The following is a 13,069-nucleotide window of genomic DNA, read 5'->3' as shown; positions in this document are numbered from 1 at the left end:
CAGAAAGAGAAATGATGAAAATAATTCAATTTACAATAGCCTCAAAAGAATAAGGTAGCACATAATAAGCATTTAATAAATATTTGTTGAATGAGTGAAATGTAAAAAAATAAATGATGTTAAGAGATTACAAATTAGTCAAGAATAGGTAATTAGCAATCTATGCTTATGAAGTATTAGGTAGGACACCTGTATATAGTTTATCATAGTGTTTTTGGGTTTTCCTCAACTAATTATTTTATTATATTTCATAATCCTACATTAAATAAAAAATAAAATACTTAAGAACAAATTTAACTGAGGAGGTGAAAGATCTATGCCCTGAAAACTATGCAACATTGATAAAAGTAATTGAAGAAGGTACAAAAAATGGGAAGATATTATGTTTTCATGGATTTTCATTTAACGTGTTCATACTACCCAAAGTGATCTACATATTCAACACAATATCTATAAAAATTCCAATGGCATTTTTCACAGAAATAGAAAAAAACTATCCTAAATTTGTAAAGAACCACGAAAGACTCCAAATAGCCAAAGCGATCTTGACAAAGAACAAATCTGGAGGCATCACACTCCCTGATTTAAAACTATATTACAAAGTTATAGTAATCAAAACAGAATGATATTTGGCATAAAAACAAACACATAGATCAGTAAAATAGAATAGAGAGCCCAGAAATAAACCCATGCATATATGGTCAATTAATTTTGTACAAAGGAGCCAAGAATATATAATAGTAAAAGATAGCTTCTTTGATAAATGTCATAAAAACTGGATAGCCATATGCAAAAGAGTGAAACTGAACCCCTCGCTTATATCCTACACAAAAATCAAGTCAAAATGGAGTAAAGACTTGAACATAAGATCTGAAACCATAAAACTCCTAAAAGAAAACATAGGAGGTAAGCTCCTTGACATTGGTCTTGGCAGTGAGTTTTTGGATTTGACTCGAAGAGTAAAGGCAACAAAAACCTAAATAAACAAATGGGACTACAGCAAACTAAAAAGCTTCTACTTAGCAAAGGAAACCACCAACAGAATGAAAAGGCAAACACTGGAATGGGACAAAATATTTGCAAACCATCTATTCGATAAGGGGTTAATATCCAAAATATATAAGGAACCCATACAACCCAATACCAAAAACCCAAATAGCTCAATTTTAAAAATGGGCAAAACGCCTGAGTGGACATTTTTCCTAAAAAGACCTACAGATAGCAAAGAGGTACATCACAAATCATCAGGAAAATGCAAACTAAATGCAAATCAGGAGATATCACACCTATTAGAAGGGCTGTTATCAAAAAGATAAAGAGATGACAAATGCTGGCAAGGATGTGGAGAAAAGGGAACCCTTGTGCACTGTTGGTGGGAGTATAAACTGGTGCAGTCACTGTGGAAAGCAGTATGGAGGTTCCTTAAGAAATTAAAAATAGAATTACCATATGATCCAGTAATTCCCTTTCTAGGTATTTATCCAAAGGAAACAAAACCATTGCCTTGAAGAGATATCTGTATTCCCATACTCACTGCTGCATTATTCACAACAGCCAAGGCATGGAAACAACCTAAATGTCCCTCAGTGGATCAAGAAGATGTTGCATATATGTACAATGACATATTATTCAGCCTTAAATAAAAAGGAAATCCTGTCATTTGTGATCGCATGAACCTGGAAGGCATTAGACTACATAAAATAAGCCAGATAAAGACAAATACTGCTTGATATTACTTATAAATGGAATATAAAACCAAACACAAAACATAGAAATAGAGTAGTATCAGGGGTGGGGGAAATAGGGAAGTTTGGTAAACGGATACAAACTTTCAGTTATAAGGTGAATGAGGTTTGAGGATCTATTGTATAACTTGGTGACTATAGTTGATAACAATGTATTGTATAACTAAATTTGCTAAGAGAACTGAGTGCTGGTGAGATTGATTTCAAAAGAGAGAGAGGGAGAGAAGCCATAACTAAGGGTTGTAAGGAATGCAAAATGGGATAACTGTGGATCCTAAAGATAACAGGAGATATGAAGTAAGTATCATAACTATGGCAATCAATATGAAAATTTTCATGATTTGGATACCTTTCTAGAAGAACACAACTTACCCAAATTGACAGAAAATATACTTAAAAGTATTAAAATTGAACCTATAATTTAGAATATTCCTTCAAATAAAACTCTAGGCCCTGATGACTTTGCTGGTGAATACCACTAAATAATTAGAGAAGAAATCATGCCACTATTACACAAACAAACCCAGAGAATAAAAAGAAAAAGAGGTAAATCTCCCCAATTCATTTTCGAGGAGGGGCTTTCTTAATAAAAGCTAACAAGGTCACTTCAAAGTAAGAAAAGTCATTTATTCACGACCATTGGTACAGACATCCCCCACACACACTCAAAAAGAAGCACAGTGAATCGAGCAATAAATATATAAAAAGTAATGCATCACCATGGAGTTGTGTTTATGCCATGAGTACAAGGCTGGTTTGACTTGAAAATCAATCAGTGTAGTTCCTACATTAACCATGCATAGAAAAAAAGGAGTCAAATAGAATTATCTCAACAGGCCATAGAAAACATTTTATAAAATTCAGCATCAACCCATGATTCTAATAAACAAAATAATAATTTATTTATTAACAAGCCAGGAGTTAATTTATTAACTTTATTTATTAACAAGCCAGGAGTAGATGGGAAATTGCCTAATCTGGTAAAGAGCCTACCAAAAATTCCTAGTTTTGAAATCAGGACTAAGACAAGCTTGCCCATTACTGCTTCTACTCAAAATTGTGTTTCGAGTTCTGCTGGCAAGTGAAAACAGGAAACTAAAGGTGTAAGGATTGCAGAAGGGGAACAAAAGCAGCCATCATTCATATGGTATTATTGGATCGTTGTGTGCATAGGAAATAAAATTATAGACAAATTATTTGAGTAGGTTGTTTTAATCAAATACCTAGAGAAAAAAAATCTAAAAAATGATATGCAAGATTTCGATGCAGAAGAATACTGAACTTTATTGATAGAAGTAAAGAGAAAACTACATAAATAGAGGGATGTAGCATGTTTATGGATCAAAAGAGTCAAAACTGCTGGCATCTTCTCCCCAAACTGTTCTACATAGTCAAAGCAATTTCTCTCAAACTGCTAACAGGTTTTCTTGTGTGCATGTGTGTGTGTGCATATGTGTGTGAAACTTGAGAAGCTGATTCCAAAATGATAATAAAAAACAAACAGCAAGGAATAGAAGATTATCTTAATGCAGAACAAGGTGGCAGTAAGTGGCTCTACCAGCCATCAACATTGGTTATAAAGCTACAGTAATTAAAAATGTGCAACTAACCCAAGGATAGGTGAATAGATCAATGGAAATGACAGGGTCACTGAAGAAAACGTCTTGGGTCAGGGCCAGAAGAGTCACCTTTCTCTGGCCACTTGTGTGATGGCTTTCTCTGAGTCAGGGTCTCTCTTTCTCTCTCCCTCCCTGCCTCCCTAAACTTTGATGAGCAATGCAGTTTTTTATTTAAGCCTCATAAGGAGGATAGAGAATGTGATTACATCATATTGCAAAACTTTCTGACATCCCATTTAGAGATTTCTGTCTTTCCCTAAATTCTCCTCCCAGCAGCTGATGCCCCTTCCCTTCCCTTCCCTCTCTGGCCTAGCTCTTCATTTCTTCCTGTACTCCTGGATTTTTTGTTTACAGAACAATTTCCCCCTTCCCTCAGTTTCCCTAACTTACGTCTCTATCATCACCTCGCCTACCAAACAGAAAGCGTGTTGAGGACTCACTCTTATAAAAAGGGGAAAGTTGGAAAGTACTACTTATGGTAATTTAAAGTTTTCCCCTGTCACATACTGCTGTGCATGACTTGAATTGTCTTTGTGTATATTTTCAGTATGATCAGGAAAAACAGAAGCTTTCCATTTTGGCACAAACTCAAGTGCAGGGGTGACTTGCGTGGTACAGACTGTAAGAGGGCAGTGTTGCCCTCTGCATGTGCTGTCTAACCCGTCCTTGGACACCAGGCTGCAGGGAGTTAGTGTGTTGCAAACACTCACCCTGTTCGTGCAGAGGTGCCCCTTAGCACAAAACACCTCAGCAGCCCCAGTTTCATGGACGTGCCACCTACGCAGTCACACGGGGCCCCACACTTGGAATGGTTTTGCGCTTGGTTTAATGTTCTGCTGTCATCATTTTGAAATTCTTGATAGTTTATGCACGAGGGGCTATATATTTTCATTTTGCTCTGGGCCCCGCCAATGATGGTGGCCACCCCTGGGCTGAGGGTAGGAGGGTTACAGTCTTGCTGGATTTTACAACCCAGAAGGTCAAACCTCTGGGCTGAGTGCCCTGTGAAATCCTTTCTCTGGTTTCTCAGAAACCATTTCCTCTTTTTAGCTCTCAGTTGTGCCCCTGGGTTTGGCAGCTGGGTGTTCACTGACTGCTCTACTGAATCTCTCCCGTTCATTTCCTGCTCACTTTAGATGTTTTCACAACAGCAAAACGGGGTTTGTTAGCATCTGGCCCCAACCTCCTGCTCCCACACTGAATATGGCCGGCAACTCCAACCACCGCCCACCCCAAGGCACCACTCTGACCACGTGGAAACTTCTCTGTCACTGGAATGTGACATGCCTCATGCCTCTGGGCTCTCTCGTGTGCTTTTCTTTCTGTCTGGAATGCTCTTCTGTCACCACTGCCCACTGTCCCTTTGGCTCTCATTCTTTTAGACCCATCCCAGATGTCATCTTCTGCATCGAACCCTTTAAGAGCACCTCAGGCAGAAGTCACTGCCCACTGGCCCTTGTTCCTATGGTTCTGAAGCCACCTCTGCCCTAGCCAGTAACAGTATGGCACGTGGGATTTGGTCTTACCTTCCATTCTCTCCCACCCACCATATTCTGGATAAATCAGTTCTTGACTTGGCATATAAGTCAGCCATTCCTTCTAGACAGATCTCCTTGAGTGCTTGCAATTCCTTCATGGTAGCACTAATCATATAATCGGTGCCCCGGGTCTGTTTCCCTTATGGTGGCCCGAGGGCCTAGCTGAGTTCTGAGCACATACCTGGCTCAATAAATATGTATTCAAGCCATTAACAAGTAAGTGAATGAAGGTATATGTGCATTATCGTTTGGACTGTGGGTGTTCAAACTTAGTTTGATTTCTTTCTCTCTTCTTATTTCTTAACTCACTGATTGGCATGTATGAGGTACTCATTAATGTTTTCTCAGTTAAAAAAAAAATCGATGTGATTGTTGCGATCTCATAGTGGCCTCTTAGACTTGGGCTTGGGTGGGTACCCCCAGTGACTTCATCCCTGACTTGAGATTGCATTCTTCAAAGCAGGATGACAGGATGACAACATGGCAATGTGGGCTGACACTCACTCAGGCCCAAGAGTATGAATTTTCCATGATGTTTTAATAAACCTCATACTGTTGTCTAGAGAATGGCAGAAAGTAATGCTAAATTCATAAAAATGTAACTGTCTGTGCCAAGAACATAGAATTATAATAAGCATCACAGGAGAGTTTGAGCTTTGGAAAAACACTGAGAATCATCCCTTGAAAGAGCTGCTGACCTTCTTTAGGAGTGGGCCTGACCTTGGACTCAGAGCTTTAATCAGGACTCTTCCTGTCCTTGCTCTCATCCTCCTGACATGATCTGGCCTCCCACTTTGCACTCCCCGCCCCCACTGTTCAACTTCTACCTTGAGAACCAGCAGGGCAGTATCTTCCTTTTGAGGCGTGTCCTTACTCCTTATCGTGTGGTGGGCGTGTTCCTTCTTGAGGCCAGCTCCAGCTTCTTTGTGAAACTCCCTTCCCCCAAGAAACCAGCTCCCCGTGGGAAGAAGTTGGGGGTGTCTCTTGTTCCCCTGTCCGTGTGGTACTTCTTAGGAGACTGGCTCCTCTTCTCTGTATAGAATTCCCAACTGCAGAAGGAATTCTCTCTGTCAAAGGAAAGCACTTGAGGTGAACAGTCTCATTACATGGAGGACCGAGAGAAGGAATTGAGTGAAACTGGGCACTGATGGGATGCTTGTGGTAAGCCAGTGATGTGCTAGGAAATCATAGGAAGATCAATTTGGGATTCTTACATATAAGGAAGAATGTTCCAGTCAGAGCTGAGCTCCTTAAGATTGGAGTAGGAAGTTTTTTGAGACAGCGAGCTACCTATCACTAGAAATGTTACTGTGTAGGCTGGGCGTATGAGGGCTGATAGAGACAGAATTCTTGCACTGGGTAGGAGGTTAGCTAAAGAGAGTCTCTCTGGTTTCTCTTGACTTTCAAGCTTCTGTTATTTTATTATAGGGTTCTAACCCTATAATGCAGTTTATATTTCAAAATACTGTACTTAATTAGTTGTTTTCTAAACTCCTTCTGAAGTAAATCAGCTTCATACAGTGGTAATTAGTTTATTAGTAGAAACAATGACAGGGTCTGCAACATGCATATTTTTGTGTATGTGGCAAACACAAGAAAGGCTGACTATTATTATTCCTGCACTCTTTTCCAGAAATGAGATCTTCTAGTGTCCCTGTGAGGATGTAACAGTAACTTAATCAGGTTAATAAATAATATGAACATAAAGAAAGAATTATTAATGTGGAATATTCAAAAATGCTGGAGCCACATTAATCAATCTTCAAACAATGAAACATGGGTTTCTTATTAGTTGACTTTCTTACAATTGCGGTGAACACAGAAGGCAAGATGATATTTAAGAAAGCAAACATAGAACTTCCAAATCACAGTTACTTATTTATTTATGTTTGCAGTGTTGCCCCTGCAGGGGCACGAGCCTGGGACATCTGGTAGACCTGACTGTATGTGGCAGTGTGCAGGGCACACTGGAGGGATCAGGACTCCTCCGCCAGTGATAATCGAAACATGACTACCGTGGCTCAGCCAAATAGTGTCTTATTTTGTTCCCAAAAGTCTAGAGCTAGATAGGTGGTTGAAAGGTGGTACAATTGTGTGAAGAAACCATCAAGGACGTAGTCTCCCTTTAACTTCAGATCTGCCAATTTTAGACTGTGGTTTTTGCCTGCAAGGTCCAAGATGGCTGAGCTACCTCAGGCCTTCAGTTGCATTCTGGACAGAAAGAAGAAGGAAGTGACGTAGACGAAGGGGTGGTGCCTATTCCAGGAAAGCAAAACTTTCCAGGAAATTCCAGCTGACTTAAGTTTATGGTCTCATTGAACCAAACTGTGTTACATGTTTGGTTCTTGCTGAACCTGAAGATATACCAAACTCAGGGATTGTTAGTAAAGAGGGTGGATGGATATTGGTTAGGTAACCATCTGTGACTGCCATCACCTATGTGTTTCAGGCTTCTGCTGAGATAGATTCTGCCCTCTGTTTCTTCTTTTTCTGGACTGGAGGATCTCCACTACGGACTTTGAGTTGTAGGAGATACTTCTACCTAGGGTTTCCGGGTGGGAATTCTCGCCCATTCTTGTGAATTTTTTCACTTTCCCATTCCCGAATCCCAAGAAAAGTTGGTCAGGAAATTGGGAAAATCGGCTCCTTGAACGCAGGTGGCTGGTAGTATCGGCTGTCACTTTGTGGAAACAATTCATCACGGAGAACAGAAAACAGTTTATATCTCCGGATTAAGGAACGGGAAAGTGAAAAAATTCCTGAGAACGGGTGAGAATTCCCGCCCGGAAACCCTACCTCTATCTGAAAGACCTGGTGAGGCTCTTACAGGGCTGCCCTTGGCCCTTCAATGTTTAAGTCCATGCGATATAATTAGGAAGTTTCTGTCTTCAGGCTGTGAGCCATAGTTGAGCCACTCACAACTACAGTGTCCTCCAGGGGTCTCACGGAGGTTATCAGCTGCATACTTAAATACTCTCTGGTGCCGCCATAGAGAAAAGTCTGACACTCACAGTCATGTTGTGACTTTCCCCCACGTTTCCTCCCAGATTTAAGCTTCCTCCCAGACCTTCTCCTGGACATTGTGGTCTTGCTGGCTGTTAACATTTAAAAGAACAAGCACTCCTCTTTGGAACAGACCAATCAATACCTTGAGATTTGTTTAAGCTGAGTAGAAGGTCCTATCTTGAAACAAGATAGATGGCTCTCCTGACGTACTCTAGGAATTTCTGTCTGGTACAGGCACAGAAGAGGCAACTGAAAACAGAACTCCAACCTTTTTAGAACTGACAGAGACAAAGAATGTCCAGCCCAGCCTTCTCATGTTACAGAGGAGAACACCAACATTTGAAGGAATTAGTGCCTTCCTCCAGGTGTGGTATGGCAGAGCGCTGGTGTCAAAACTAGAGGAAGGAGGATTGTACAGAGAGAGGTAGAGGGCTCTCTCTCATCTTCTGATTAGGTCTGTATTGCGTTCATCATTTAAGTGCCCGCAGGCATGGGTGCTTACCCAGTGCTATAGATAAAAAGCTGTGAGAGGTGCTGTGGTATTGTGGCTGCTCGATCCAATGCCCACTCTGCCATGCTTTGGTAGGTGACACTTAGCTGTTCCTTAGTTTACTCACCTGTAAAATGAAAACAATGGCAGCAATGTAAATCTAAAACAGTAGTTGCAGGGAGAATAAATGGAGTTGATAGAACAGTACCCAGCACATCATAACATAGAAATGTTTGCTGTCACCACGATTAGTTACAGGTTCTGAGTCCTTGAATCTTGCACGATGGCCCATGCGCACCTTGAAGAAGCACAACAAAGAGCCAGTGGGGGTATTAAGTGTTAAGTCAGGATGCTTGGTTCTTGTTACCAGCACCAAGGGATCTTCTCATATCACAAATAATGGGATTATCCCCAAAGTAAATCAGCATGGCACAAAATACACGATCTGCGATAGGAAATACTTTTCTGGTGCACTTATGTGAATGGCCTGTGTCGGCAGCTTCATGCATTTGTTTCTTGTACTTTTTAAAAACGTGGTGAGCTTCAAACACTAGTCTTTCATACCAGCTGTGTGAGGAGGAACTGCCACCAAAGACATGCATGGAATTCTTATACTAGATCTTTTTTTTTTTTTAAAGAACACTTTAATTGAACATTACTTTAATTCTTGCAACAGCATTATGGTAGTTGATCACATTTTGAAATTATCTTTGTCTCATCTGCTACTTGAATGGCATGAAACATTTCCCTCCACTTCCTTGCCCTCTCCCAAGGGTCATTTTCCTCATTCTTTTCTTTGCCCTGTCTGGCCTCTGACCCTGCCCAGCTCTGCTGTTTCCATGGACTTCTGAATCTAATTAATGCCGTAGTGGCTATATAAGTGAATTATGTAGGCAGGAGGACATTAGAAACTTTGAGGAAGGTGCATTCCTTAGGGAAAACCTGGTTTTGTACAAAAAAAAAAAAAAAAGAAAAAGAAAAGAAACGCAGGTGGAGGGGGCAGAATCTCAGTGAAAGGGTGAAACACCAGTAACACCCTTACGCTCATTAAGTATCTGTTGCGTGATGAGCACATGCAACCTTAGAAGCATCTCTTGACATCTGGGTGATAATCAGCCATTATGGAAGCTGGCTGAGTGGCAAATAGTTCAAATATGCCACCATTGCAAATCGGCCTTAGCCATATGATGGGGGGACAGGCATGCCCCACCCCAGCCCCTTTCCTGGTCACTTCACAACCATTTGTGGGGAACGTGTGCTTAGATGATCCCTGGAATGACCCACAACATTCTCCAACTCTCCAGGACGTGGGCAGACAAGGGGGAGGGGGCCAGAGTGCTGAAGTTCTTGCCGGAGGATACTGTCAGAGAGCCCAAGGCAGAGATGGTCCCTATGCCCCATGTTTCCATGGAAACATAGGAGGAGTGATGACAGCCAGCACAGCCACACCATCTGCTCAGGACCTGGTGAATGATGAAAAAAATAGAAACAGAAAGGCACCTCGATCCCAGGCTAGAACCACTCTGAGATACCAATGGAGAGGCAGAGGCCTGAAGACATTAGAGTTCCCAGGTGCATCAAAACCGAAGCTGTCCTGGGGCTCGACATATTAGCATGTAATTTGCAAGCAGAAAGCCTAGAGAGCTTATCCTGCAATCTGTAGATACAGTTACAAACACCCAAGAAGCCTCTGGAAGGAGAAGCAGCCTGGCTGGAACAGGAAAGAAGGTGTAGTGACAAACCATGCTGGAGGTGGAGTGGAGGCTCCCATCACCTTCCAGCAAGACCACCTGCGCAGCTGGCTTTTGGCCAAACATCTTTTTCTAGGGGAATGTTGGGATTAGAAAAGGAAAACCCCCACCTGGTCACAAAGGCGACCTCTGAGTTGCACCCATGTCTTTAGAATAAGGCATGAATAAATAAAGCCATGCAAGCTCTCTTCTCTCCATTCATAGCCAAAAGGAGATTTTAGTTGGACGCCATAGATTTGCTTCTGGGTCTACTTAGGAGGATTCCAATTCAGGTTTAGGGGGTGTGAGTGGAGCCCCTGCTAAATGCACTTGTACGCATACCCCAGACTAAGCAGGAATCATTCCTTAGTCCCTTTCCTTTGTAGACTTTTTTCACCTAAACAAACAGACCTGACCTAGGAAGCCAGCAGCTCCCCTCACGGAGCTGTCTACCCCACACCTCTTGGGAACTGGGTGGTTTCACTCAGTGTCTGCAGAATTGCCAGATCTGTCTCAGGAGAAAAGTTGTTCAAGTCTCAAGGCCGTTAGTGTGCATAGGCCCTTCATCAGCTTCATAGGAAACACCCGTTTTTATTTTTAATTTAGATAGTCTCTTACTCCTTTACAAAAATTCTTCCCCTTTAGTTCTGACATTCTAATTCCAAGAAGTCCAAGTCCCGCCCCCCTTTTTTGCTTTGTATTAAGGATTTAAAAATTTGACAACCAGATTAAATACTTGTTTTGGTGAGGGTACTTAGGGGCTGGAGAATGATGTGACCATCTTAATAAACCAGATAATAATAATAATAAAGACCTCCCTATAAAGGCTGTCATTAATGTTATACATTTTACTTGTAAATACTATTCATTTAGATTTATTTCCAAGACAACTTAGTAAAAATGGTATCTACAACTATTTGGGTTTCTTCTAAGGCTCTATTCTCCAACTGGACATGCTACACAAAAACATACACTGGGGATAAAAGTACCAATGCAACTTCTCCCATGCTAGAGGCCCCCAAAAGAAAATAGGAGCTATTTCTGATGGAAAAAAAAAAGTAAATACCCACAGTGAAAGCGCTTTAGGTTCAAAAACACTAATGTATTAACACAAGGCACCATGTTTAGGTTCAAATATAAATCTCCCCATTACTACATGGCTTTTGGGGAGAAGCCTTTTATGAGTCAACCCCTCCACCAGCTCCATACCCTCCAATGCTTTCTCTTTTCTTTCCTGGGAATATCTATTTATCTTCAGCCTCCACGATGAAGACAAATCCGTATGTTGAGCTTCAAGTCTAGGATGGGACTCCCAGTAAACACGGTTCTGTTTGTTCGTCAGCAGCCCTCTTTTGTATAAACAGATGTGGTGGGAAGCGAAGGAGAGCCAAGTCTCTGCGAGGGGTGGGAGGTCTGCTTCTGGAAGCTTCCCAGCTGCAGCCCCCAGCACCGGGACAGGATGCATTTCTTGTTCAGGCGTTGGAACTTGCAGTTCTTCCAGAGAGGGGCTGTTCCCTCCTCTCCTCCACCCTCCACCCCCATCCTTTGTTCCTGGGAATGCTGTCTGGATGGCTCAGGCATCTCACTTTTGCCAGAGCAAACATTTCCCGCAAGCGTATGCTAAGGAGATATTAGGAACACAGATTTTTTTTTTCCTTCTCTCCAAATACACTGTGGACAGGGATTTGGGAAGACAGCCCTTCACACCTGTACTTTCTCCTGTTCAGAATCTCTTTGTTCTCCTGTAGCCTTGGTACTACCTTCAACTAATGAGGGAGGCTTTTAGGGACCGGAATTGTCAGCTTGTAAAAGAACAATTCCGTTTTCTCAAGCTACGTAGAAGCTCCCTCTGCCTTAATTTACTGTTTTACATTCTGCACGTTAGTTACGGGTGTTAATAAAAGAAGGGCTGCTTCAGAGCTGGGGGAAAGACGAGTGGATGAGTATTTTGTAATCCAACCCCAAATAGGCAGGAATTCTCATTGGTCTTTTCTTCTTCTCCATGTTCTCCAGACTTTGTTTGTTAATCCTCATTCAGGGAGGTGAGGAGGGTGACTCCCAGGCTTGGCCCTGGCGGGATCCTGTGCCTTCTACCTAGGGGTCTAGATTTCCAGGGGCCCCAGTCAGTGGCTCTTCTTGAGAAAGAACAAAGGGGAGAGTACCAGAAAGGCCTCCCAATGGCAGGGAGTGTATGTGTGTATGTGTGTGGGGCAGGGTAGGGGGTAGGTGCAAGTGGTGGGACCCTGCTTCGCTGCTCTGCACTGCTCTCTCCAGGAAGCCTTTGGGATCCTGAGTGAGGCTCCCCGAGCTGTGGTCAAGAGGACAGGAGGGTCGGGAAGGAGGAAGGGTTCCCGGATTTGGAGAAACGGATCTAGATGCGGGCTTCTCAGCGCGTCTATAGAAACCAGAGAGAGGAAAGTGTTTTTTAACATCAAGGAAGTAAGAATAATAAGGACTCGAGTTTTAGGAGCCACAGTGACACTATAGCATCCTTCCAGCTGACAATACGCCACTCTCCAGACTGGAGATGGGGCGGGAAGTTTGCAGTCTACACCCAGAGGCCTGCCCCCTTCCCTGTAAGAAATAAAAAGTGGGGAGCTTGGTTTCCAGGGACTGGCCGGCTGGAGGGTGGTGGGACCCCCCCCCCCCCCCCACTGCAGGCCAAACTGCAGGTCCTGCCAGAAGAGCTGTCTTCTCCGCTTCCCCTTTATTTCCCTTAACTTACTGACTCCAGATATTTTAAATGGTTTGTTTACGGCGCGGCTGGAGGAGGCACAGTTAACTCTCACGGGCCTGGGGCGGCCCGGAATTTCCCAGCACCGAATCCAGGTCTGCATCCTCCCCGCTGCCGGAGCGCACGGATGGGTCAAATGGATCCTTGGCCCGGAAGGAGAGCGTGCCGACCAGGAGGAGCGCGCGGGCCGGGCCAGGCAGCGGGAGG

At 42.7% G+C, this 13,069-nt stretch overlaps 1 protein-coding gene and 1 long non-coding RNA gene across 5 annotated transcripts in view; one reads left to right on the top strand and one right to left on the bottom strand.

Annotated features, from left to right (window-relative positions):
• AFF3 (ALF transcription elongation factor 3) overlaps positions 1 to 13,069 on the top strand; it is a 543,284-nt gene that overhangs the window by 30,596 nt on the left and 499,619 nt on the right. For 2 of the 4 annotated variants that reach the window (XM_074332384.1, XM_074332378.1), the window contains exon 1: positions 12,949 to 13,068. The exons of the other annotated variants lie outside the window; for them this stretch is intronic. The gene's annotated coding sequence lies outside the window, so the exon portion shown is untranslated. Of the gene's footprint in view, positions 1 to 12,948; position 13,069 lie in introns of those variants that run through there. 4 annotated transcript variants of the gene reach the window in all.
• LOC141571581 (uncharacterized) lies at positions 2,571 to 12,995 on the bottom strand. The gene is made up of 4 exons (XR_012496421.1): positions 12,854 to 12,995; positions 11,338 to 12,523; positions 8,411 to 8,525; positions 2,571 to 5,969 (listed from the first exon to the last, which is right to left on the bottom strand). It is a non-coding gene; the product is annotated as an uncharacterized LOC141571581 (long non-coding RNA).

Source organism: Rhinolophus sinicus, linkage group LG05, assembly GCF_036562045.2.
Source record: "Rhinolophus sinicus isolate RSC01 linkage group LG05, ASM3656204v1, whole genome shotgun sequence".
NCBI lineage: Eukaryota > Metazoa > Chordata > Mammalia > Chiroptera > Rhinolophidae > Rhinolophus > Rhinolophus sinicus.
Note: the sequence above shows the minus strand (reverse complement) of the source record. Positions and strands in the feature narration are given on the sequence as shown.